We start from the raw sequence: 27,867 nt of genomic DNA on the forward strand, positions 1-27,867 counted from the left end.
CACTATAATAAAGAGAAGTTTCAGATCTAGTACAAAACCTTTGTCCCTAGACTCTACAATCCTCATAGATGAACTTACAGTAAAAACCTTCTACCGCTTCAGAACCTCTAAACTATTCAATATATGAATGCCACCCTTTTGTATGGATCCCAATATGTGACTAACTAATGATGCACGTGTTAGGATGTGTGCCCTTAAATCTTATTGTATGATGCTATGTATGATCTTATTGTATGATGTTATGTATGACATTATGTATGATTTAATGTTGTGTTTAATAAAGTTGTTTTATTATTATCTAAAATAATGGTAACATGAATATGGAACATTATCATATAGTCCATGAAATGCATAGTGTGTGATTTATGTGATTTAGTTACAAAAGATATAAGCCACAAGTTTTTTGTAAACTCAGAATTTATAGTTCGTAGTCGGTGATGAAATTGGACATTTCATCTGCGAAGACTATAACGTATTAACTAAGATGATTTGTCTTGATCATGGAAGTAGAGACTTCTAGTTGATATGTTGATATGTTTTAAGAGTTAAGACATATTGAACTGGATTGCTGTGAGATTTATCATTCTCCTAACGACTGTCAAATGAATAGTAAATCTCACGACTTCTATTTGCATGAACTCTTAATCCTGAGAGAATAATGGACCTGATCATGAGGTGTAGGTTGCTTTGATATATCAGGAGTGAGATCTAAAGTGACAATCAAAATCTCAGTATGTTGGGCAGCCACATTTACTGTTGATGGAACATATATTCTCAAGATGGAATTCATAGTCTCTTGACGAAGATATAAAATATTCCATTGAGATAAGTTTAATGAGTTTGGTTATTCAGAGTGTTAGGCCTAACCACTTTGGTAAGAAATTACTAAAGTATATATTTATGAAATTGGATTTCATAAATAAATGATGAATAACTTTAAAGGATTAAACCGGGTTCTCAAGGATAAGATGTAATAATTTTCAAAGTGGAAGTCTATATTCATGACTTTGTATTATTATGAATATTTTATGAAAGAGTTGCGTGTATAATAAAGTCTTGGGATATAATTTATTAATAAGGCCTAGAGTATAATTATATTTATATAGTGGTATTAAATATAATTAATGATAACTTTGGACTTGTCAAAAGTTGACAGAAAAGCCCAAGGCCTATTGAAACTAGTGTCGTATTGGTCCTTTTTGGTCCCACTCTAAACCACACACTAAAACCCAATTGGAAAGGCCCAATAGGCCAGCCCAATTAGATAATCAGTTAGTTATAAAGGGAGAAACACACAAAATTTTTTATTAAGAAAAAGGAAATGGTGTGTGTGTGAGTGTGAGACACACTTTCATTCTCCCTTTTAAAACTGATTGAGAGACCACACATCTTGGGCGTAAAGTGGAATTGGAGTGAAGATTAAAAGTGTTCCCAAGTGATTCTAATCTTTGTTTTGAATTTCTCCACACCAAGGTACACTATCTTGTTCTTAAATTCTGAAATTTACATAGTGCACGTTATCAATCATGAATGAAATAGATCCTTGTTTGTTGCTTCCGCTATGTGTTTTGTATGAGATACAAAACCAGATTTTTCCTACAGCACGGCTCCTAGTACGTGACTAACTCACTAACTTGAAGAAGATTTTTGGCTGCAAAGTTCTTCACTTCATCAACAATGAAGATCAAGAAGCACTTGGTTACAAAATCCTAAGGCGCAAAGACGCAGTAGCTTCTTTTAGAGAGAATAAGACACTTGGTCACCTTTTGCATGTGTTATTCTTGTATTCTCTTATGTGATGGCCTTTAAAATAAACCTTATATATATATATATATCTAGGGTTGCGAGAAAAGAAACCCTACACAAATATATAAGCATGGGCCGAAAATCAGATCTGAAAATCTGAATTTTGTAATTCTCGATAGATAGTATCTGTCGAGCAGCTGTCGAGCCTCGATAGATAGTATTTGTTTGAGCAACTGTTGAGTTTTAATGAATCAACACTTATTCACTTGTTTCTTGGACAGATTTGCATGGCTTTAATACTTGGCTTGAAGAACATGTTTCTTGAAGTATTAAACATGTCCTAGATCTACCCAATTACAAGTAAAGTTCGTTTTGTTAAAGGATTAACCAATTACATAAAATATTTACATATGTTCCTAACATGATTTACATATGTCCTAACAAATGGGAAACCATGTTCCAAATTACCCCATTTCATGAAGGAAGCATTAATACAGAAGAGCAACCGATTAAGAGTATAAAAAGGGATGTCAAGGGAAAAAGGGAAGGAAAATTCTTTGAACTCCTAGTAGTTGCACTCTTGCCTCCAATTGGGGGTTTTGCTATGTGTAATTGATAGTTATCATATTTGTAGTGAGCTATAGTGTTCAGTGTAGCACAGTGAACTGAAATGAGACTTACAGGGAGTTTTTAGTTTTGATTGTAAGATTGTAGACTGTGGGTTGTGCTGGGGCTCATGTTTGTCCTCGGCAAGGTTTTTGAGTTCCTTGTGGAACACTTTTCCTTGTTTCCTTTGTTTTGTGGTAATATACCTTTTTGAAATAATAATAATAATAATAATAATAATAATAATTAAATACTTAATAACACAATCGAAATCTTTACCTATTAATAGTACTTAATAAATAAAAGCAAATATTTAATATTAACATAAATAAAAATTCACAACAAATTGTTTAACCAGACAATATTACAAAATCTTAACTTGTGGAGTGACCATCGCACCGACCAAGGATGTGCGGTGGTAAACAAGCAAAACTAAAATCTATAACTTTTGCACTAGATCAATAATGAATGTTGAACAAATAATGAATAAATAAACCATATTGTAATTAGAAATAATCACTTATTTGGTAATAACATTAAGAAATATGTCAACATGTGTTTTATTCGAGTAACGAAAACAAAAAAATAAGGAAGAAATACCTTATGGACAGGGAAGAAAGTGTAATCAAGATCTGTATATTCTGCACCCAAAAATAAAATGTGTGAGAATTACCCAAAAATATAGTCAGGTGGGGTCGCATAACCAAATTTGTCCTATTAGTGGTTGGGCTGCTAAGGCAAAGATTTTGTTCCGCCCTTCACTCCCCTATTTAGGTGAGTCTTCCTTTTTTTATTATTCATAAATAGTGGGTTGAGGAGGACAGATTTTCATAACAAATCAAACTTGTATCATTGTATTAATGTAAATTTTCACAATTTACTATTGGATTACAATTTTTTATTTTATTTTATTTTATTTTTTCAGATGAGCAATAGAAATTTTATTATTATTATATCATTTATGCTTATAAAATTTCAAGAACATTAAGTAATTAATCAAATGTTTAAATTTCATATTTACGTAGTTTTAAATAATACATAAAAAATAAGTTTATAAATCAAATAATAAATTGAAAGCTCACTTAGTGTGTAAGACACTAGTGACTGTTTAGACCCCCAATTATAAAATAACCAACACAAGCTTATACTCAAACAATATATGTGCGGAATGATAAATATAAGCTATACCCAAACATGCAAACTACTCTAAGCCATAATTTAATCACAATATAGTAGCAATTAAAAGCAAAGAGTAAGGGATAGAGAGAATAAAACGCAAGATAACACCAGCACGTGTTATCAAAGAGGAACCGAAGAACTCGGTGAAAAACCTCTCCACCGCCCTCCAAGCAGTAAAATGATCTACTAGAAAATCAATTGGGATACATGAATAACAATAGACCCTCCAAGCTTAATCTACCTGATGCACCTAAGCCTTCCAAGCTTCTTGCTCCAACAAGGTTATGCCTAACCTTGTCTTCTCTAGCTTACCGGATCTCGCAATTAGCCCATTGCATCAATCAATATTAATTGGTTCTCTTTGAACTGCTTCCCAAACACCAAAACCTTCTCACTGCTTTGAATGTGGTGAGGTAAGGATTTGACTTAAGATCCTCTCATGGTTATGACTATGGATAAGGTAAGAGTAGAGGAATTTAGAGAATCAAATGTATAAGATTATAGATGAGTCAATCTTGTTTTTCTCTAAGGTTTCTCTCTCAAAATTCTCTCTAGAAGCTCACTACATTTCGTGGGTATAAGGGTATTTATAGTAGGGTATGAGAAGAAATGTGAAAAGCCATTTTCTGCAAAACAGGGTGCACTGGCGAGTAACTTGCGACTTGGATGAGTCGCGAGTTTCAGTTGCCAAATAATAGAATGGCCAGACTGTACTTTTTGTCATATAGTGATCCAGCTGTCCTGATCCTTCAACTTCCTGCATGCTCCACACATGTGACAAATTCTGGTAAGTCACCACTCGCAAGTCAATCGCAAGATCCAATCTCGAGTCACCTCTTTTTGCAAACTCTTGATCAATTCTTCACACTCTTGATCAATTCTTCACACTCTCGCACACAGAACCCTTACATTATTCTCACCTAAATATAGGGTTTCTGAATGCTGAATTACAAACAAATTTGGCACTGAATAAAGCCAACACATAGTTGAATAAATTTAACCTTACAATCTTCCCCTTTGGCTATTCTGTGATAAAACCTTAAAACAGACTCTAGACTTAAAAATGTGAGTTGGAAAAATTTGCCAAAACTCACTCACACCTAATTCTAGAAATGTGAAGCTCTTGAACCATACGAACAAGTTTCTTGAAAACAACATCACAAAAGGCACTCATTAAGTTCATTGTAAGCGGAGATCTTAGAAAGCATATGGTGCAAGCAAAATACGATCAAGCAAAGTATAAATATGACAATTAAGCATAACTTGACCATGCAAGAACAATCACTATAAATAGTGACTACAATGAACATTCACACGGTGAATGAACATTCGGACATGCAAGCTAATATGCTCAATGCAAAGTATCATTTGCATATCCAGCACTCAACCGATGCAAGAACACTAAGGCAATTGCATTAAGGATACAAGATCCAGCAAGGGCACAAAAGTACTAAAGTAAATGCAAAAAAATAACTAAAAGTACTAAGCTACATAAGCAAAGGTACAAAATAAAGCATAGTTTGAATAGCTAAAACATCCAAGTATCCATAACACAAAACATCCAAGCATTTTAAAACTCAAGTACTAAAGTCATTAAGTACTAAAATAAGGTGCTATGAAAACCATAAAAAAAGCTGTAAAACCATAAGTGCTATTAGAACTATTAAAACGAATGCTACTATGTTCTCCCCCACAAGATAAGCTCCCCCTCAAGAGCTACCCCAATATCACTCTCCCTTTTTGACTGGAATGGCCAAAGGCCTAAGGCTGGTGAGTGAAGCTATCAAACTTGGCTGCCAACAATGTGATTTGGTCCTGGATAGCTGCAAGGCTGTTGGAGTGCTCAGTTTGTACATCTCTTAGACTATCAATCCTTTCAAGAATGATCTGAAAAGCATCTGAAAGCATTGATGAAGACGATGATGCTTCGCTCCTACCATGACCACCACCACGTCTTGGAGGAGGTTGTTGTCCTTCCACTTCAATTTTCGTATCCGCAGAACGTGCTTCTTCAGGCTCTTCAACTTGATTATCTCTAGGAAGTCAAACCCTACTCCTTAGGATTGTTTGAGAGTTGATGGAAGAAGGTGTAGACATAAGGCTTATGTCCTGTGGAGTCTCCCCACCATTTTCATGAAGGATCCTTATTATCAAACTTGGGACAACAAGATTAGACCTTGAGGTTGTCTTTGTGGCTTCAAAAATGATGGTGTACAAGTGTGCACCAATGTCAATGTAGATTCTTTCACGAAGCTCCATGAGGAAGATGGCTTTAGCATTGTTGATGATTGACAACTTCCTTACCGGATACAAGTTGAACATCATGATGTAGGCAAGGCATCTCAAATCTAGAGGAAAGGAGGTTTTGTTGAGGCATCTTCCTTCCCTATAGCCACCAAGTCGGAGTTGCACTGATTCTAGAGATACCACTCTGTCCTTGAACGGAAGGAACCCTTCATGATCATGTTCTCCAAGTTCGAGTATAGCATCAATGACGTCCATGTCAATAGGGAATGCACGACCTCGAACCCAGCAGTTTATGTGATCATTTTAGAGTGATGCATTTGCATAGAACTCTCTTATCAAAGGTTCACAAACATCGAGGAGATCACCAAGGAGTTTAGCCCAACCTTGTCCTTCAAAGCAACTAGGAATAAAGGAGTCCTTGCGATCAGGAAGATTCACAAATCTCTCTAGAATGATAGGATCTGTTTCGAACTGATGTGAATATCTGTCATAATGTTGAGGGGAGCGAAATACACTACTGTCAAAGTGCTTTCTCTTGTCACCACGTTGAGCAATGGTTTTTCGTGGAGCCATCTGCAAAATAGAGTTGCAAATACCACAGAAATAGAGCACAATAGCCGGTAACAAACTTGATTAGTAACAAGTTAGTACCAAAACAATAAATTACGAATTAAACCCTAAAAACTGGAATTTAAAGAGCAATTCAAAAAATTGACATGTGAAAATGCTAAACATCAAATCATGATATAATCATTGGCATTATTCACTCAACATGTCAAAGGTTGTGTGTGTGTGTGCATTATATGCAAAAGTGTGCAAATAGGGCATGAAAACATGCAAGGGGCAAAGTGTGAAAACACATAATCATTTGATGTTTCAAAAACAAAGAGACATAATTATCCCCAAAAAACTTTGTACTCAAAGGAGTCCAAAAATACACACAAAACATCTAAAAGACACTTTATCACCAACATGGTATGCACAACACAACACAACACAAAACATAGCATAATGCATGAGCATGTAGTATAAACATGTAAAACAAGCATTATACTATCAATCTCAACAAAACCCATATATCAAACTCAACAAAAAACATCAAAAACCCATATTCATCAACCATATATCAATATCTCAATATAAACAACAAATCCATGAAAAATAGGGCTTTACATGAGTGAAAATAAGTGAAAACCTATACCTTTTCTTGGAGATTGAAGATGAAAAGGGAGGTTTTTGTTGGGGCTTATGCCCTAAAATCCAATTTATTGGCATGTCATTAATAATTAAATTGGTTAATTATATGAGATTATTTATAAATGAACTAATGAGACATTATCTTAGTCCATGAGATGCATTGTATGTGATTTAGTCACAAAAGATGTAAATCACAAGTTCCTTATAAACTCAAAATGTAGTTTGTAGTCAGTGACGAAATTGGACGTTTCATCGGTGAAGACTATAATATATCAACTAAGATGATTTGTCTTGATCATGGAAATGGAGATTTCTAGTTGGTATGTTGATATGTTTTAAGAGTTAAGACATATTGAACTAGACCGCTGTGAGATTTATTATTCTCCTAACGACTGTCAATGAATAATAAATCTCACGACTTTTATTTACATGAACTCTTAATCTTGAGAGAATAATGGACTTGATCATGAGATGTAGGTTGCTTTGATATATCAAGAGTGAGATCTATTAGTCACGGTCAAAACTTTAGTATGTTGGGCAGCCGCATTTAGTGTTGATGGAACATATATTCTCAAGATGGAATTCATAGTTTCTTAACGGAGATACAAAATATTCCCTTGAGATATGTTTAATGCGTTTGGTTATTTAGAGAGTTGGACCTAACTACTTTAGTAAGGAGTTACTAAAGTATATATTTATGGAATTGGATTTCATAAATATATGATGGATAACTTAAAGGATTAAACCGGGTACTCAAGGATTAAGATGTAGTAATCTTCAAAGTGGCAGTCTACATTCATGACTTTGTATTATTATGAATATTTTATGAAGGGGTTGCATATACAATAAAGTCTTGGGATATAATTTATAAATAAGGCCTAGAGTGCAACTATATTTATATAATGGTATTAAATATAGTTAATGGTAACTTTGGACTTGTTAAGAGTTGACAGAGAAGCCCAAAGCCCATTGGAGCTAGTGTCTTATTGGTCCCTTTTGGTCCCACTCCAAGCCACACACAAAAGCCCAATTGAAATGGCCCAAAAGGCTAGCCCAATTAGATAATCAGTTATATATAAAGAGAGAAACATACATAATTTCATTAAGGTTTTCATAAGTCCTTTTGATAAGTGTTTTCATTAAGAACATACAAGGAATGAAATGGTTTGTATGTGAGTGTTGGACACTCTCCTATTCTCTCCTTGGAAACTGATTGAGAGACCACACTTCTTGGGTATTAAGTGGAATTGGAGTGAAGATTAAAAGTGTTACCAAATGCTTCTGGTCTTCGGTTTTGAATTTCACCGCACCAAGGTACGCTTTCTTGTTCTTAAATTCTGAAACTTACATAGTACATGTTATCAATTGCGAATGAACTAAATCCGTTAATTTTCCGCTGCGTATGTTTTGTATGAGATACAAACACATATTTTCCATGTGTTTTTCCAACAGTTTTGTGAGTGAAAATGGCGGTTTTGGGAGAGGGAGAGGCGGAGAAGAAAAAGGTATGCACGTGATGCAAGGGAAACTGAAAAGTTTTTGAAAAACTGTTTGAGATTTAACCCTATTTGTGCAAAACACGCGTTTTTCGCGACTCAACTGACTCACAAGTGAGTTTCCAAAATGAGTCACCAATGAAAGGTCAAAAACGTATTGACCCCTTGTGATGGATTAAGTTGATTAATTAGCCAAGTTTATTAATTAATCAAATTAGCATGCAAACGTGTGGTAGCACAAACAAATCACCAATAAACTAAAGTATGCAGCGGAAATTAAATGACACGGTGATTTGTTTACGAATGGGAAAAACCTACGCGGCAAAAATCCCACCGGGTGAATTTAAGGTCACTACTCCCGAAATTCCACTATTATCACAACAAGCGGTTACAAGTAAAGGAATCCCAAGTACCTTACCAACGTACAATTGAACCCTTACCCCAATACACAATTGGACTTGTTATGTAGTGACAATTTCTCCTTTCAATGCACGGCTTCCAAGTACGTGACTAACCAATTGCGCGAATCCCAGTACGCGACTTCAATCACCAACTAGAGAAGATTGTTGGCTGCAAAGTTCTTCAATTCATCCAAACGATGAAGATCAAGAAGATGCTTGGCAACAAAACCCTACGGTACAAAGACACAGCAACTTCTTCACAAGAGATATGAACTAGGGCAAGAATTTTGTCTCAAGTCATAATTTGCATGAACAAGGATTTCTTAATGCTTGTGCAACTTGCCACACTTTGACAGCCCGTAAAATAATCCTTTTATATGTTTAGGGTTAGGAGAAAAGAAGGTCCAAAGACACATCCACGGATTGGAATCAAAACAGAACTCAAAATCTGTTTTTCTTAAACCTCGACAGTAGAGGTATCGAAATGCTGTCGAGAAACTGTCGAGCCACGGGGCTGGAACAGCTCTTTAAACCTCGACACATGCTAGCTGTCGAGATTTAATGAACTTGCACTATTCAGCTTGATTCTTGGACAAACTTGATGACCTCAACACTTAATCTTGAAACTCAGTTTCTTGAAGCATTAAACACATCCTAATTCTACCCAATTACAAGTAAAGTGCGTTTTGTCAAAGGATTAGCCAATTACATAAAAGAATGACATATGTTCTAAACAGGTGAAACACATATGTCCTAACAACCAAAATCCCTTGAACAAGATTTTGAAAAAAAATTCTCTAAGTCTTTTTTCCGACTGGAACTTCGACTGGCTAGTGAATCGCGAACACCTCCAGATGACCTCACGACTTGGACTTCCACTTGCGAAGGTGTCGCGAAAATGAGTTGCCAAAAAGTGAAAATCCCAGATTTTTGAAAAAATTTCTAAGTGTTTTTCGTGACTGGAAGTCGGACTCGCCAGAGAGTCATAAACACTTCTATGTAACCTCACAACTGGGGCCTTGAAACTCGCGACTCGCCAGTAAGTCGCCAAAAGGCAGAGTTGAAATATTTTTGAATTTTTGATATTTTTCAAAACAAAAACACTTTCCAAAATCAACAAAAATACTCAAAAATCATTTTGTGTTTGATCAACATATGCTTGAGTATGTCCATCACATTTAATCAAGTACAATCACACAAATGAATAAGACATTCATTGAACATAGACATGTGTGATATGGGTGGGTATCAAAAATGAGATAGTCCTTAGTCTAATGTGAAGCTTCAATGATCAATTTAACCAAGTCATACACAATTAGTACTAAGTAGAGTGACCAATCTCAATTATAAAAGTGAACATATATGACCTCCCACAAGAACTTGATTACAAATCTTTGAAACTTTTCATTTGGCTTCTTACAATTCGTAACATTTGATCATTTTTTATCTTTACATCTCATTTTGAGATCGATGCCTGAAATTTTTGATATTTCAGTTTAATGTGTAAGCCTTTGGCTTTTGGCACCATACATTTTACGTACATGTCGTTTTCCCTTTTCCCTAGTCAAACACTAGTATGTGCGATGATTTTTGCAGCTCATAATCTCTTTTCGAGATTTGACATTGGTTGAGCTATTAAGCAAAAACATAAAAGAGTGGGAAGAGATATAGGTACAAGTCTATGCATGTCTCAAGATCAACAAAACTATTAATTAATCATTCATGACATGTTTGAACATCTATTTACAACAATCACATAGATGTCAATATGTTACCCACAAAGATACAAGCGCATAAAGAACATGCGTGTGACAATACACAAAAATGCCAATCAAACTTTTTGGATTTTATACTTTTTATGTGTTTTTGGATTTTTGAGATAAAGCAAGTAAAGAATGATAAAAAAAAAACAAACACCAACAAACAAACACTTAAAGCTTTCAAAAAACAAAAACCGTAAAAACATGCTAGAATGTAAAACAAGCAAACAACCAACAATGTCACATCATATTGAAAGAATTAATGCATGGACATGTTATAATGTTTATGCATGAGTATCCTTCTTCACCCACACAACATGTGCGTTTGGGGTGATATCCTTCGAGGATTGGATACTTGAGCCACGATTCTCAAACCTTAAGGTGAAGTTAGCCAAACATGAGGTGATGGTTTCAATCATCTTCATCATGTCACTCACAACGGGTTCTACTTCTTGCCCTTTTGATTGCTTGGGGTTCCCATTGCCCTTTTGTTGTCTTCTTGGCTTTTGAAGACCCACATTCTTCAATTCTTGAACCTTGTAATAATTTGGCCTAGTGTGTCCTTAGATTCCACAATGATGGCAAAAGTGTTGAGCTTGAGAACCTCTTTGTGCCTTAGGAAGAGATTTTCCTTTTGCCTTGGACTTAGCCATAATTAGATTTGGAGGCTTTAAATTTGTCTTCTTTTCAACCTTTACATTTTCAACAAGAGGAGCTGGTACCAATGGTTCCTTGGCCTTGACAAACTTCATCTTCTTAGACACTTGAGAGCTTGAGCTACTTTCTCCGGTATACCCTAAGCCACTTCTATTCATAGAAGGCTTTTGATAGGCAAGCACTTCATCAAGTTTCTTGGAAGCAACACGCTCCACTTTGTTATTATCTTGAATAACCTCAAGCTCAAGGAACTTTATCTTAGAATAGGCATTCGTTAGCTCTTCATTTAACCCTTCAACTTCACACTTGGTCTCTTTGTACCGCACGAGAATGCTTTTGTAATCCTGTTCTCCTTTCCTCATCTTTCTAATGGCTGCCTTAGCCACTCTAGCATATTCTCCACTCTTCTCAAAAAGTGCATTGTAGGATTCTTGCAATCTATTTGTTCCTTCATAGAAACATTCTTCATCTTTATCATCATCATCATCTCTAATACCCATAGACTCCACTTCGGTATGTTCACCAAGCTCTTCCACTAGATTATTTAAATGTTCTGAAGAATCTATGGGTGCAATGGTCATAAAAGCAAAGCAGTTTCCTTCCCTATCATAGCTTTCTTCAAAATCAGAGTTTGAGTTATCTGAATCACTAAGGGTTGTAGCAAAGATTTTGCCCTTTGCCTTTAAATATGTGGGGCGTTCTTTCTTCACATGACCTTGCCTATTGCACTCGTAATAAGTGGCTGCTTAGGATAGATAAGAGTCTTTGGAATCCTTCTTCTTGAAGTCCTTCTTGTCTTTCTTGAAATTGGAGAATTTGCCTTTCTCAAAAGACTTCCCACCCCTTTTGAATTTCAAAAACTTGCAAAAGTTCTTTGCAAGGTATGCCGCCTCTTTCTCAACCTCGTCCTCATCCGAGGAATCTTGAGCATCAATTCTCTCATTGATCTTCTTAAGAGCAAGGGATTTGCTCTTCCTTTGAGATGGTAGAAAAACTCATATGTTTGAAGAGAATCAATAAGTTCTTGGACCTTTATCTCATCAAGATCCTTGCTCTCCTCAATGACGGTCACCTTGGCTCGAAAGCTCTCCGGCAATGATTCTAAGGATCTTTCTTACAACTTTGGAGTCTTCCGTCTTCTCACCCAAGTTCAATTTGCCGATTACCACTTCATTCAACTTTCCGTAGAATAAGTCGAATGATTCATCTTCACTCATCTTCAATTCTTCAAATCGAGTGGTAAGCATTTGAAGTTAGTATCCTTCACCTTCTTGGTGCCTTCGTAAGTAGTCTCCAAAATTTGTCATGCCTCCTTGGCAATTGACACATGAGAAATCTTGTGAAATTAATCCAGTGAGACACCACAAAATATAGCATTAAGTGCTTTGCTATTAGCATTAGCCGCTGCGAGAGCTACCTTATCCAAAGTAGATTTGGCAGCCTCCAGCTTTGTCCAACCGACTTCAGCAACATCCCACACACTCTCATCAATGGAGCATAAGAATGCACGCATATGCACTCTCCAAAATGCGTAATTACTCCCATCAAAGAAGAGAGGTGCATTGAGGGATTGAGACCTATCCATCCCAAGGGTCAAGGATCACACTAAGGATATAGAAATCCATCAAAGTGTACCTGCTCTGATACCAATTGAAAGCTCACTTAGTGTGTAAAGCACTAGTGAATGTTTAGACCCCAATTACAAAATAACCAACACAAGTTTATACTTAAACAATATATGTGCGGAATGATAAATATAAGCTATACCAAAACATGCAAACTACGCTAAGCCATAATTTAATCACAACACAGTAGAAATTAAAAGCAAAGAGTAAGGGATAGAGAGAAGCAAACGCAAGATAACACCGGCTCATGTTATTGAAGAGGAAACCGAAGAACTTGGTGAAAAATCTCTCCGTCGCCCTCCATGCGGTAAAATGATTCACTAGAAAATTAGTTGGGATACATAAATAGCAATAGACCCTCCAAGCCTAATCTACCGATGCACCTAAGCCCTCCATGCTTCTTGCTCCAACAGGGTTACATCTAACCTTGTCTTCTCTAGCTTACTGGATCTCGAAATTAGCCCATTGCATTAACCAAAATGAATTGGTTCTCTCTTGAACTGCTTCCCAAACACCAATAACCTTTTCACTGCTCTGAATGTGGTGAGGTAAGGATTTGGCTTAAGATCCTCTCAAAGGTATGACAATGGAGAGGGTAAGATTAGAGGAATTTGGAGAAGCAAATTTATAAGATTGTGGATGAATCAATCTTGTTGTTCTCTAGGGTTTATCTCTCAAATTTCTCACAAGAAGCTCTCTACATTTTGTGGGTATAAGGTGAAGGAAAAAATCTGGTTTTGTATCTCATACAAAACACATAGCGGAAGCAACAAACAAGGATCTATTTCATTCATGATTGATAACGTGCACTATGTAAATTTCAGAATTTAAGAACAAGATAGCGTACCTTGGTATGGAGAAATTCAAAACAAAGATTAGAAGCACTTGGAAACACTTTTAATCTTCACTCCAATTCCACTTTACGCTCAAGATGTGTGGTCTCTCAATCAGTTTCAAGAGAGAATGAAAGTGTGTCTCACACTCTCTCACACACCGTTTCTTATTTTCACTTTTTCTAAAAAAAAATTATGTATGTTTCTCCCTTTATAACTAACTGATTATCTAATTGGGCTGGCCTATTAGGCCTTTCCAATTGGGCTTTAGTGTGTGGCTTGGAGTGGGACCAAAAGGGACCAATAAGACACTAGCTCTAATGGGCCTTGGGCTTTTCCGTCAACTCTTGACAAGTCCAAAGTTACCATTAATTATATTTAATGCCACTATATAAATATAATTGCACTCTAGGTCTTATTAATAAATTATATCCCAAGACTTTATTATACATGCAACCCCTTCATAAAATATTCGTAGTAACACAAAGTCATAAATGTAAACTGCCACTTTGTAAATTATTATATAAGGGTATTTATAGTAAGGTATGAGAAGGAATGTGAAAAGTCATTTTTTTGCAAAATAGGGTGCACTGGCACTCACGATTGGGATGAGTTGCGAGTTCTAATCGCCAGATAACAGAATAGCCAAACTGTACTTTTTGTCCTGTAGTGATCTAGCTATCCTGACCCTTCAACTTCCTGCATGCTCCACACGTGTGATAAATTCTAGTGAGTCACCACTCGCGAGTCAGTCGTGAGGTCCAGTCACGAGTCATCTCTTTTTGCACACTCTTGATCAATTATTCACACTCTCTCACGCACAACCCTTACATTATTCCCACCTAAATATAGGGTTTCTAAATGCTGAATTACAAGTAAATTTGGCACGGAATAAAGCCAGCACATAGTTGAATAAATTCAACCTTACATAAATAACATCTGAATGCCACAAAATTTAATGTGTAGGTTCCAGTTAACTCAACTGGTAAATAATCTTATGGTGGAATAATAAATCTAATGTTCAATCTTTATCTATACCAAAAATTGATGGGTGTTTTGGTCTAATGATAAAGAGCAAAACCATAGAAGAAGACTATATAGATTGAAACTCTATAAAAAAAAAAAAAATAAAGAATATACAATATAACGATTTAATTTTCAAAAAAATGTAACCATGTTAATTTTTTAATAGAAGTTTGTAGCCAAACTCTATCAAGTTAGAAATTGGAGTTTGAACACTGGATATGTCTATTGAAAGTAAAATAAAGAGTCAATCAATTGAGTTACAAGACTCTCTTGAGAAACATAGATTCTTAGTTCTATAAGTCAAAACACATAAACAAATAACCAAAAAAAAAAAAACAATTTTGAGGTCATAACTCACAAGCATTTTGGGGGGGGGGGGGGGAGCCATAGAGTATGGATCAATTGGTCATTTTGTTTTTATAGACCCTTTTAAACCAAGAGGTCAAGCTTTGAAATATTATAATTTGTCTTAAAAAAACAATAGTACGTAAATAATTATATAAATTACTAAAAAAATTTAACAATTTGAAATGATTAGAAATCACCAAGTAATAAGAGGTACCATTAGACCAAAAATAATAAATGAAATTGATTAGATAAAATATAACCATGATAGAACATTGGCTCAATTTTTTTTAAGTTACAAAATAATATAAATATATTGCATTTTTCTTTCATTTTCCTTTATTTTTCTTTATTTTTTGGTATCAAAAAGGATTAAAAAAATGAGAAACTAACATAATTATAGTATTCTTTTAATACCCAGAAAAAAAAAAAGAATTAAAAGGAGGAGTATTTAAGTAAATTGCTTATGGGGTCAAATTTTATAATTAATATTACTAAGGGGGTTTTTAGAAAATAAGGTTGAAACCCTAGTTATATATAGTCTAATTTAAGTCAGCGTATGCTAACAAATGTTTTGAGAGAGGAGACTATCCAAAATACTCAAGTAGAGAAGGTTTGACTGCACAATTGAGGTAAGAGCCTAAGAATCTCTCTCTTGTCAAATCTAAGTTAATTTGGAATTATAGTTTTTTTTTTATGTGGATATTTTGACCAGTAGTGATACTATTTAATTATTCAAGAGTTTTAATGATGCAAACGAAGAAAAAGTTTAGATTTATTTTTCGGTTAATTGGATGTTACTAACTACGGATTTAATCTATGCACAACATTTTATTTATTATATATATATATATATATATATATATATATATATATATATATATACACACACACATATGCTCCGTTGTGATAAGCGTAGCTAGAAGTTGTAGATTTTAGGCGTGATGGGTCTAAGGGTCAGCTCTCTGCACAGTTTGGTTGTTAAGAAATTGTGCTCGAATTGATGGAATTGGGGATAAAAAAAAAGTGTAATAAGCATGGGTTTTGAGGTCTGACAAGTTATAAATAAAAAAATAAAAAAAAAATTGAAATGAAGAAGAAGGAAGCTATAAATGTGTAGCACACATCCTTGTCTAGTGTGACATAGTACTGCTACTAGGTGCTAGCCTTATCTTTTAAGGCATAGATGGTGGCAGAATATATATAAAGAAAAGAAAATTATGATTAGGTGGAATTTTGGTGTGAGATAAGCATACAATTATGAGATATTTTTAATAGTCTTTTTTCTTGTCAAGTACCGTTATAAGTCTTTCTTGAATTATATGATTATTGAGTAAATGATGCTTGTAAATTATTAGGTGAGATCTAATGATTTTAAAGAAAGTGTTAGGGATAAGTTTTTGTGATAAGCTAGTTGAAGTAAGTAACATTATCGTAATTGGTTTTATTTTGCGTATTTTAACTACTTAAAATTGTTTACAGTTGTTACAATTTTAATTCTATTGTATTACTGATTTCAAGTAAAGAAATATCACAAATATATCTGATTACTGAATATATGATGTATTTTATTTAATTGGTTTTTTTAGCTATACTAATTCAAAGTAAGAATAAAGAATTTCCACAAATATATATGAGCATTGAATATAAGATTTATTTTATTTAATTGTATTTTTAGCTATATTGATTTAAAGTGAAGAATATAGAAATATCACAAATATATTTGAATATTGAATATATGATTATATATATATATATATATATATATTGTAGGGGCATTGGGCCCAGTAGTTTACAAAGGATGGCCCAACAAAGTTTCTTGGGCTAAAAACCCAAGTCCGAGGATATCAAATAATCTAGGAGTGCGTAAATGTACCTCATAAAGAAAATGCCAGGCAAGAGGTGATAAACGATTGACCAATTGTGTCCGAGGAATATATTTGTCCTCGGATAGTGAAGCCGAGGTCATAGGAAGAGAGGTTTAAAGTCCCCGGGCTATGTTATAAGAAATCCTAAAACCACGGGAAGACACGGTACACGTGGAGGACAATAGAAAGAACAGTGGAAATATCTAAGGTAAAGCTGCTACCACCGCCCACCCTTTAAAGGCTCTGTGATTGATATACTGACTGCATTAATGGAAAGGTTGGATTTGAGCATGAGGTTCGGAACTTGGTCCTTGACCCCAGCGGATTTCGGGGAGAAATTGATGGGACAAGTATCCAAAACCAACATTATAACCATGAGGTGGAAGATGATAAAGAGAAGAAGAGGAAGTATAAATAAGCGAGGGGACCTTCGGTAGAGGGAGGCTTTTTCTTTTGAGAAGAAAGACAATAGTATATGATAATCCAACGATCTATAACTGTAATCAACCTTAGGCAGCAATATTATAAATTATCTTCAGATTGTGTCCGAGGAAGAGTTTTCATTGATACTCTTACAATAATTCTTTATTTCGAGCCATTGGGCCCGGAGCCCGTTTCTTTTCTTTGTTATTTAAACCATTCTTGAAATCTAGATTACAGGCCCACTCTCTAAAAATTTATTGTAAAAAGGCCTTTCAAGCCTGTTTCCTTTCAGTTGTATATTGGAAATTTGAACTGTGTCCTTACAAATATATATATATATATATATATATATATATATATATATATATATATATATATATATATATATGCGTATTTGAATTAGATATATTTTTGTTAGAAACTATGTTTTCATATATATGATTATGGACAATTTGACTATGAATTGATTTTGACACCCAAGCCAATGGGGGTTATTCATTACTACTCTGATACCCAAACTAATGGGGGTCATTCATTGGTACTCTGATACCTAAATCAATGGGGGTTATTCGTTGGTACTCTAATACCCAGCCAATGGGGGTTACTCGTTGGTATTCTGATACCCAGCCAATGGGGATTATTCATTGATATTCTGATACCCAAACCAATGGAGGTTATTCATTGGTACTCTGATACCCAGCCAATGGGAGTTATTCATTAGTACCCTGATGCCTAGTCACGGGGATATAGTGTAACCATAGTCATAAGATCGTTAAGAATATGAATTACGTTTGAATATTTAACTATTTTGAGTCATTAAAACTGCTTATGTATTTTTGGAATCTATTGTAAGTTATAGCTTTTGATATATGGAAAACTAACTACTTTCTAAACCATCTATGATATAATTGTAAGATTAAAGTATGTGATCTATTTACAACATATTATTTTAAGATTTAAACTTTTATGTTTAAGATTACCATTTGTGTAGTCCTTTAGATTTAAAGGATTTAGTTTATTTTTATTTTGATGTTGGGAGATTATTATTTGGGGATCTTTTGAGAATTACATTATTGAGGATATTTACAAATTTATTGATGAAATTATCTTTGAGGATAATTCTAAATTTGTGAAGAGGGCCTTGCACACTTCTAGGGTGTAAACTTTATAAGTGTGTGGTTGTTGTCATGTGCCAAGCTCTTACTTGGGTTCAGGGCGTGACAATTCTTTTTAGGGAAATCCAATAAAATTGAAACTGTATAGTGAGAAGATTGGCATTGTCATTGTGTCTTATAAAAAAAAAAAAAGCATTGTCACTGACTCACTGTGCAATTATAATGCAAATAGAGGGGATTCTAGCATTTTACCCTCATTTTAAAAATATTTAGCAATATGTCCATGTTTTGAAACTATTTAGGTTCATGCCCCTGTTTTGAAACTCGATTTTCTCAAAATCAAGTTTGAATGTAAACCTTGATTTGTAAAAAATCGAGTACAGTGCAATCAAACTTTAAAAAAAAAAAAAAAAACTTGCATGGAACTCGAGTTCATGGAGCTCGAGTTCCATTGAAAATGCCGCTAGAGGACATTTAAAACGCCACTATAGGACATTTAAAATGCACCTATAGGTATTGGTCAAATGAAACTAAAAAAAAACTCACATGGAACTCAAGTTCATGGAGCTTGAGTTCCATTGTAAATGCCACTTTAGGACATTTAAAATGCAACTATAGGTATTGGCCAAATGAAACTTAAAAAAAAAACTTGCATGGAACTTGAGTTCATGGAGCTTGAGTTCCATTAAAAATGCCACTATAGGAAATTTAAAAAGCAGCTATAGGTATGAAACTCAAGCTTTAGGAACTCGAGTTCCATGCAATTTTTTTTTTTTTTTTAAGTTTCATTTGGCATAACTCGATTTTAAATCAATCGAGTTTTTGATTGAAACTCGATTTTATTAAAATCGAGTTTTAAAGTAGGGGCACAAACCTATATAGTTTCAAAATAAGGACATATTACTATATAGGTTCGGACCTATATAGTTTTACCCCTATTTTTAAAAATATTTGGCAATATGCCCCTGTTTTATATAGGTTCGTGCTCCTGTTTCAAAACTCGATTGGTAGAAATTCAAGTATGGGGTGATCAAACTTAAAAAAAAAAAAAAAAAATTGCATGGAACTCAAGTTCCATACCTATAGTTGTGTTTTATAAGACCTATAGCGGCGTTTTATTTGGAATTTGAGCTCCATGAACTTGAGTTCCATGCAATTTTTTTTTAAGTTTGATCACCCCAAACCTATAGCTGCGTTTTATAAGACCTATAGCGGCGTTTTATATGAAACTCAAGCTCAATGAACTCGAATTCCATGCAATTTTTTTTTTAAGTTTGATCACCCCAAACCTATAGCTGTATTTTATAATACCTATAACGGCGTTTTATATGGAACTTGAGCTCCATGAACTCAAGTTCCATGCAATTTTTTTTTTTTAAAGTTTGATCACCCCAAACCTATAGTTGCGTTTTATATGGAACTCGAGTTCCATGCAATTTTTTTTTTTTTTTTTTTAAGTTTGATCGTGCATAACTTGATTTTAAACCAATCGAGTTTTTCATTGAAACTCGATTTTGAGAAAATCGAGTTTCAAAACAGGGGCACAAACCTAAATAGTTTGGAAACAGGGGCATATTGCCAAATATTTTTAAAAATAGAGGTAAAAGGCTAGAATCCCCATATTTAGGTTTTTTGTCTTCTAAAAAAGTGTTAGAGGTTATTTTTACCCTTTTTTTTAGAAGAAATATTGTTTCTACCCTTTGAATAATAATAATAATAAGGCGTTAAAGGTTGCTTCATGAAAAAAAGAAAAAGGTAAAGGTTGTTGTTAAACTAGGCCTTTACTATGAAAACTTACAATACACCGTCAACAATATTAGTGTGCTTCTTTAGTCAACAACCATTATAATCCTATTCGCACATAAATCAAGTGGGCAGCCGATGTAATTTATGACATGACATGTTAACATGATTGGTCGGTCTTCCTTAATTTCTTTTTCTTTTTCTTTTTCTTTTTCTCTTTACTACCTTATGTATATACACACACTATTTACTCCATGCCTATGAGATATCTTGGAAACATAATACATTCGGCAGGGAAATGAACTTAAGATCTCTTGATTTATGTCGCAGTGGTGGCTTTGGACATTTTTTTTAAGAGGGTCATTTAGAAACATAAATTAAACTAAATTTAATAAAAAAATATATATCAAGTTATCGACAAAAAATAAATAAATGCATGAAGTTTTACAATTTTCTTTTACAAGTTTTCATATTTTGAAATTATTACCTGCTAGTTCATGATCAGTTGCCATTATTTATTGTCAATGTGGATAGGTATGATCATTTTATATTATTAAGTTTGTATAATATTTTTATTTTTATGCGGTTGTCATTATCCATTTGTCATTGTTTTTATAACAATATTTTAAACTAAATGACAAAACTCAACCTATTTGCATTGTATTAATTTTTGACTCACACAGCCACACTCATCCATACATAAATAATACACTAAGAGTGGGTTTGGATCCAGCATCTGCATCTACTGCGTTTGCGTTCCTATGTTTCACTTTTTTTTTTTTGCTACAACACGCGTTTCAGGGGACAAACGGCTACTGTTCATGAACAGTAGCCATATATTTCTGACTTTTCAGCCACTTTCTTCCATGAATAGTGCATTCGTGCACTGTTCACGGACCCACAAATTTCATTTTCAGCCATTTTTTATTATTAAAAATAGGTCCCACAATACTATTCACACATTTAAAAATTATTTTGCTACAGTGTTTTCAGTTTTCAGTTTTCCGTTTTCAGCAATAAGTTCTATCCAAACAGACCCTAAGTGTCTACTTAATCAATCAAATGCTTAAATCTCTCTCATGAATCTCATCTCATCTCTCTACCCTATTAGACTACCTCGATATCTCTGAGTCTAAGAGTAAAAAGTGAGTGGTTGTGACTTGTGAGTGTCTCTCTCTTTTTTATAAATCTATGGGATAATTGCAGTAAACCCACCTATGGTTTGGCCTAAAATCACATTGTCTACCCGTGCTTTAAAAAAATGTCACTTTACCCACTTAAGGTAAGCTCAATTTGCCTCTTGTAACCCACCTTTTTTAAAAACTAAGGTAAACAAGTATTTTGTTTCCCTTTTATGTCTCTCTCCTCCCAAAACAATAGAAAATAATATCAAAATTTGAGGATTTTGTAAAAATCAAATAGCATCCAGAGGCTTTTACTAGCTGCAACCTAAGACTCCATCACAGTTTCTTGGAGAAAGAGATTAAAGCATAAGTCAGCTCATACTAAGGAGTAATTCTTAGGTATTCTCGGAGTACAAAAAATGGTGTTTCCCTCCTCTCACATTCTTAAAGAGCACCAATTTTTCATGCTCCGAGAGTATCTAAGAATTTTCCCATACGGAAACCCTCCTGGCCACCAACTTGGATACAAGATGTGCCTTTAATATTTGATTAGATGTACAGAAAATGCTATTCACTTGCTTTCTATTTTTAGCAAATGGAAGATTCACTTTTAGACTTTCTTTAAGGGGAACAAGTGTTAAATTGATAATTATATAATAATTAGGTCACAAGGATTGAACAAAATAATTTATTGAACAAGGATTCAAAGCTAGGATCAAGGGCTCATATGCCCCACCAATTTCCATCCTTGATCAAACAACATGACATTACCCACCCCTCTCTCCTTAGAGCCCAAATCTAATCCAACGCAGCCACCTCATGCTCCTCCACATTCACCATTGAGCAACCATGACCACAAGCTACCACCAATCTGAACTGAAGTATGAGAGATGAGAGAGACAATGACAGAACAGACAGAGGCAAAAAGAAAAAACCGGAGAGAAGAGAGAAAGACCGTGAGAAATTCTTTTCCAAATAAAGCATGCAAAATAAATTAAAGTACAGGGAAGAAAGTAAGTTAATGGGTGTGGTAAGTAAATTTTTCCTTTTGTGTCTTTTGTCTTATGAGTGTTCAAAGACATTTTGTGATTTATTGGAGTTCTTGAGCCAAGTTTCTAAATTTTTACGAATGACATCTTTTGATTTTATTTTTTCTTTGTTTTGGGAGGAGAGAGACATAAAATGGAAGCGAAAATACCTATTTTCCCCTGTTTTTAATAGAGGTGAGTTATGAGAGATAAACGGAGTTTACCTTAGGTGGGTAAAGTGACATTTTTTAAACCATAGGTAGGCAAAGTAATGTTGGGCCTGTGAGAGATCGAATTAGCTCTCAAAAATGAGGTTTAGGCATCGGCACCTTCCCTTTTCAGGATCATATGGAGTCGCCACTTATTTTATAAGTAAAATAAGAAAACTATACAAAAGATTAAAAAATGTCTTGAATAATACACATTCTCATCAATTTGAAGTAAATACAACTTGATAGAAAGAACTATACATGGCTTTATATCCTAGTTACAACGTAGTAAAAAATTTACAAGATCTTGTTTCCTATTTACAATTTATCAAAAGAAAAATAAGGCACTCTTCTACAAACCTAAGATTTTTAAATCCGGGGATTAGGTTACAGGATGGGAAGGTGTTTGACACCCATCCTACCCAGACAAAGTCTAGTCTTCTATACTTTTAAATGACCTTTTAAATACCCATTAAAAAAATGACATGAAAATTATTGTGTCAATATTCCTAGATCTGTGGTGGGTTAATATGTAAAATATTAGATCTGTTGCATTTATGCAAGGAGAAATCACATCTGAATTTTATTTAAAGGGAAATGATATTTTAAGAGAAGTTTCAAATCTATTAACAAGCAAAATGAATTTTTTGATAAAAAATTTAGATATGATTTTTTAATAAAAAAGGAATGGATTTTTAAAAAAGAATTCCCAAATCTGATTTCTTAACTAAGGCTGTGTTTGTTTCGGGTGTAAATGAAATTGGGAAAACATTTTACACCCTTGAGGGTGTTTGGGTACACATGAAAATTTGGTCAAAATGAAAAATATATTTTAGTTGACCGTAAAATAGAGCTTTCTAGAGTGTAAAATGTTTTAGGTGTTCATTTTACTTTCAACCAATTTCCATCTCCCTCACAACTCTAGCTACCGAAAGAGACTTCAGCAACTCGAAGAGAGAGAAAGCACCAGAAGCTTCCTCCATCACTCCCGTTGATACCGTATTTTGTCTGCCTATGATTTGCGTGTCGAACCCTGAAAAACCCAAAAATATCATTTTCTCTCCATGGGGTCGTGAGAACATATATAATGGTGTGGTGCAACCCGTTTGGACACCAGAGCACTCAAAGTGCCTTTTTTAGTCAAAATGACCAAAATGCCCCTGGTCAACCCTAGGTTGACCGAAGGTCAAAATCCACACAAAACAACATTTTTCATGGTTTTATATCAAACCCGAGCTCCTCAGAGATTTTAAGCAACTTTGAACAAGTTTGACCAAGTTTAACCTGGAGATGACTCTTGGCGGGCCCTAGAAACCTTAATTTTGATCCGGCTGTCAGAACGGGTTGAAACCAATTCCATTGTGAAGACTATCAAATTCTAAGTCCAATGACTATTCATGGGTCGAAATTAGAGTTAAAATGGTTGAGATATTGAGAAAATTGTGAAAAGCTAGTCAACACTATTCCCGAGCTCATAACTTTTGATTCAACCATTATAATTTTAATTTATTTGGTGTTATAAAAAATAGACACCCAGAGATTTTCAGGGACACCAAGATCGCCTCAATCGGAGTCCGAGAAGACCTCCAAATGCGCGTCCGAAGTTGGAACCAAAAAGTACAACAAGACGAATTTGCTAATGTCACGGTGACATCAGCCCGATGCCCCTTTGGGCCGCCGGGCCCAGCCAGCGCACCCACAAGGTGTGCTGTGCCTTGGAAAGTGTGCCAAGGGCTATAAATAGCCCCAGGCACCCCCAGATTGGACCAGAACTGAAAATTTGAGTTTTTGGGAGCTTTTTGGGCATTTTTCCTCTCTTCCCAACACATTTCTCCACCAAAAAACACATAAAAAAATACATCAAAGCTTCTTAATTCTTCTCCCTTCACCAAACACACAAGGTATTGTTCTTACCCCTAATCTTCCTCTCCTTGGTTCCATACCTTGGATTTGAGGTTTAGGGGTGTGGATGTAGCTTTTTACCTACAATCCACACCCCTTTCTTTCCAAAGCTTTTTCCAAGCTTTATCTTGCTCTTTTTGCCTTAATAGCGGGATTTGTTGCTTTCCTTAGCATGTTTCTTGCTTTATCTTCCTCTTAGCATGTTCTTAGTTTAGATCCATTTTCTTCCATGCTTGTTTATATGATATTTGTCTTATCCTATATGCTTTATGCTTTATGCCATGATTTCTATGTTTAGACCTTCTCTTTCCTATGTTTTTTATGTTAGATCCACATGCTTCCATGTCTCATACCATGTGTTTGTGTCTAGATCTATCTTTCCCATGTGTTGTTTGGCTAGATCCACATGTTTCTATGCTTGTTTACATGTCTATTTGTCTTTCCTACATGCTTTATTCTTTATGCCATGTTTATATCCTTCTTTCTTATGTGTTGATGTTTGGATCTACATGCTCACATGCTTGATATTATGTCTCTAGCCATGCCTTGCTTAGATCTACATGTTTGTATGCATGTTCTATGCTCTTATGCCTATGTCCATGCCTTCACATGCTTTTATGCTTGGTTTTGTTTTCTTCAATGCTTTTATGCTTACATCCACATGCTTAGATGTACATTCACATGCCTACATGCATATTTCCATGCTTATATGTGTGGATCGGTGTGTTTACATGCATAGATAGATGTTCTTTAGATGCTCTATGCCATGTTTATGTGCTTAGGCCTAGACCTTATTTGTCATGCCATGTGCTATTGTAGCCCTTTTGTTCCTTTATTGCATTTTCTTTTTTGCTCTATGCCATGATGAAACTTTTTCGCCAGTAACCATGCTTAAGTCTATCAGAATTCTCTTATCCATTGCTGCTCATTATGATTATGAGATTTGGCAAATGGATATCAAGATTGCATTTCTTAATGGCAATCTTGAAGTGGAAATATACATATTGCACCGGAAGGTTTCATAGCAAAGAACCAAGAGCATATGGTATGCAAGTTGAAAAGGTCCATTTATGTACTTAAGCAAGCATCTAGGTCGGGGAACATCAGATTTGATCAAGCAATCAAGTCTTTTGGTTTTGAACAAAATCTTGATGAACCATGTGTGTACAAAAGACATCGAGACAAAGTAGTAACGTTCCTAGTGCTTTATGTTGATGATATTCTACTCATTGGGAATGATGTAGGGGTAATGTCATCGGTTAAAGTTTGGTTGTCAAGCCAATTTGATATGAAGGACTTGGGTGAGGCTAACTTTATTCTAGGGATCAAGCTTTGGCGAGATCGTAAGAATAAGATGTTAGGCTTATCACAAGTTGGATATATAGATAAGGTCCTGGAACGATTTAGCATGTAAAACTCCAAGAAAGGATTGCTTCCTTTTAGACATGGAGTTTCTCTATTTGGTGACCAAAGGCCTAAGACTCAAGAGGAAGAAAATACGATGAGGCAAGTTCCTTATGCTTCTGCAGTGGGAAGTATCATGTATGCCATGCTTTGTACTAGACTAGATATTTGTTATTTAATTGGCATGGTCAGCCAATATCAATCAAATCCAGGACCAAAATATCGGCAAGCTGTAAAGCATATTCTCAAGTATCTTAGGAGAACGAGAGATTATATGCTTGTTTACCGGTGTGAGGATTTAATTCCTATTGGCTATACAGATTCAGATTTTCAATCGGATCTAGATTTCAGAAAATCCACTTCAGGATGTGTTTTCACCTTGGGAGGTGAAGCCATAAGTTAGAGGAGTGTTAAGCAATCTTGTATTGCGAACTCCACCATGGAAGCTGAGTACGTTGCTGCTTGAGAAGTAGCAAAGGAAGCTATTTGGCTCAAGAAATTCCTTTCTGATCTTGGTGTTATGAGAATGGAGCAAGTTCCCATCACATTGTTTTGCGACAATAGTGGAGCAGTTGCACAATCCAAAGATCCAAGGAATCACAAGAAAGGAAAGCACATTGAGAGGAAGTACCACATCATTCGAGACATTGTTACTCATGCAGATATTGTGGTAGCAAAGATTAAAAGTGCAAATAAACTAGCAAATCCTTTTACCAAAGCCTTATCTCAAAGGACTTTCGAGTCACATTTGGAGGGAATGAGAGTTAGATTAGTGCACAATAGTCTTTAGGGCAAGTGGGAGATTGTTAGGATATGTGCCCTTAAATCCTATTGTATGATGCTATGTATGGCATTATGTATGACTTAATGTTGTGTTTAATAAAGTTGTTTTATTATTATCTAAAATAATAGTAACATGAATATTGAGACATTATCATATAGTCCATAAGATGTATAGTATGTGATTTATGTGATTTAGTCACAGAAGATATAAGTCACAAGTTCTTTGTAAACTCAGAATTTATAGTTCATAGTCGGTGATGAAATTGAGCATTTCATCTGTGAAGACTATAACATATCAACTAAGATGATTTGTCTTGATCATGGAAGTGGAGACTTCTAGTTGATATGTTTTAAGAGTTAAGACATATTTAACTGGATCGCTGTAAGATTTATTATTCTCCTAACAACTGTCAAATGAATAATAAATCTCACGACTTCTATTTGCATGAACTCTTAATCCTGAGAGAATAATGGACCTGATTATGAGGTGTAGGTTGCTTTGATATATCAGGAGTGAGATCTAAAGTAACGGTCAAAACCTCAGTACGTTGGTGTTAGGATTAGTGCTCTTAAATCCTATTGTATGATGCTATGTATGATATTATGTATGACATTATGTAAGACATGATGTATGACTTAATATTGTGATTGATAAAGTTATTTTATTATTATCTAAAATAATGGTAACATGAATATGGGACATTATCATATAGTCCATGAGATGCATTGTATGTGATTTATGTGAAAAGTCACAGAAGATGTAAATCACAAGTTCTTTGTAAACTCAGAATTTATAGTTCGTAGTCGGTGATGAAATTGGGCATTTCATCTGCGAAGACTATAACGTGTCAACTAAGATGATTTGTCTTGATCATGGAAGTGGAGACTTCTAGTTGATATGTTAATATGTTTTAAGAGTTAAGACATATTGAACAGGACCGCTGTGAGATTTATTATTCTCCTAATGACTGTCAAATGAATAATAAATCTCACGACTTCTATTTGCATGAACTCTTAATCCTGAGAGAATAATGGACCTGATTATGAGGTGTAGGTTGCTTTGATATATCAGGAGTGAGATCTAAAGTAACGGTCAAAACCTCAGTACGTTGGTGTTAGGATTAGTGCTCTTAAATCCTATTGTATGATG

Source organism: Castanea sativa, chromosome 7 (assembly GCF_040712315.1).
Source record: "Castanea sativa cultivar Marrone di Chiusa Pesio chromosome 7, ASM4071231v1".
In the NCBI taxonomy this organism is placed as follows: Eukaryota; Viridiplantae; Streptophyta; class Magnoliopsida; order Fagales; family Fagaceae; genus Castanea; species Castanea sativa.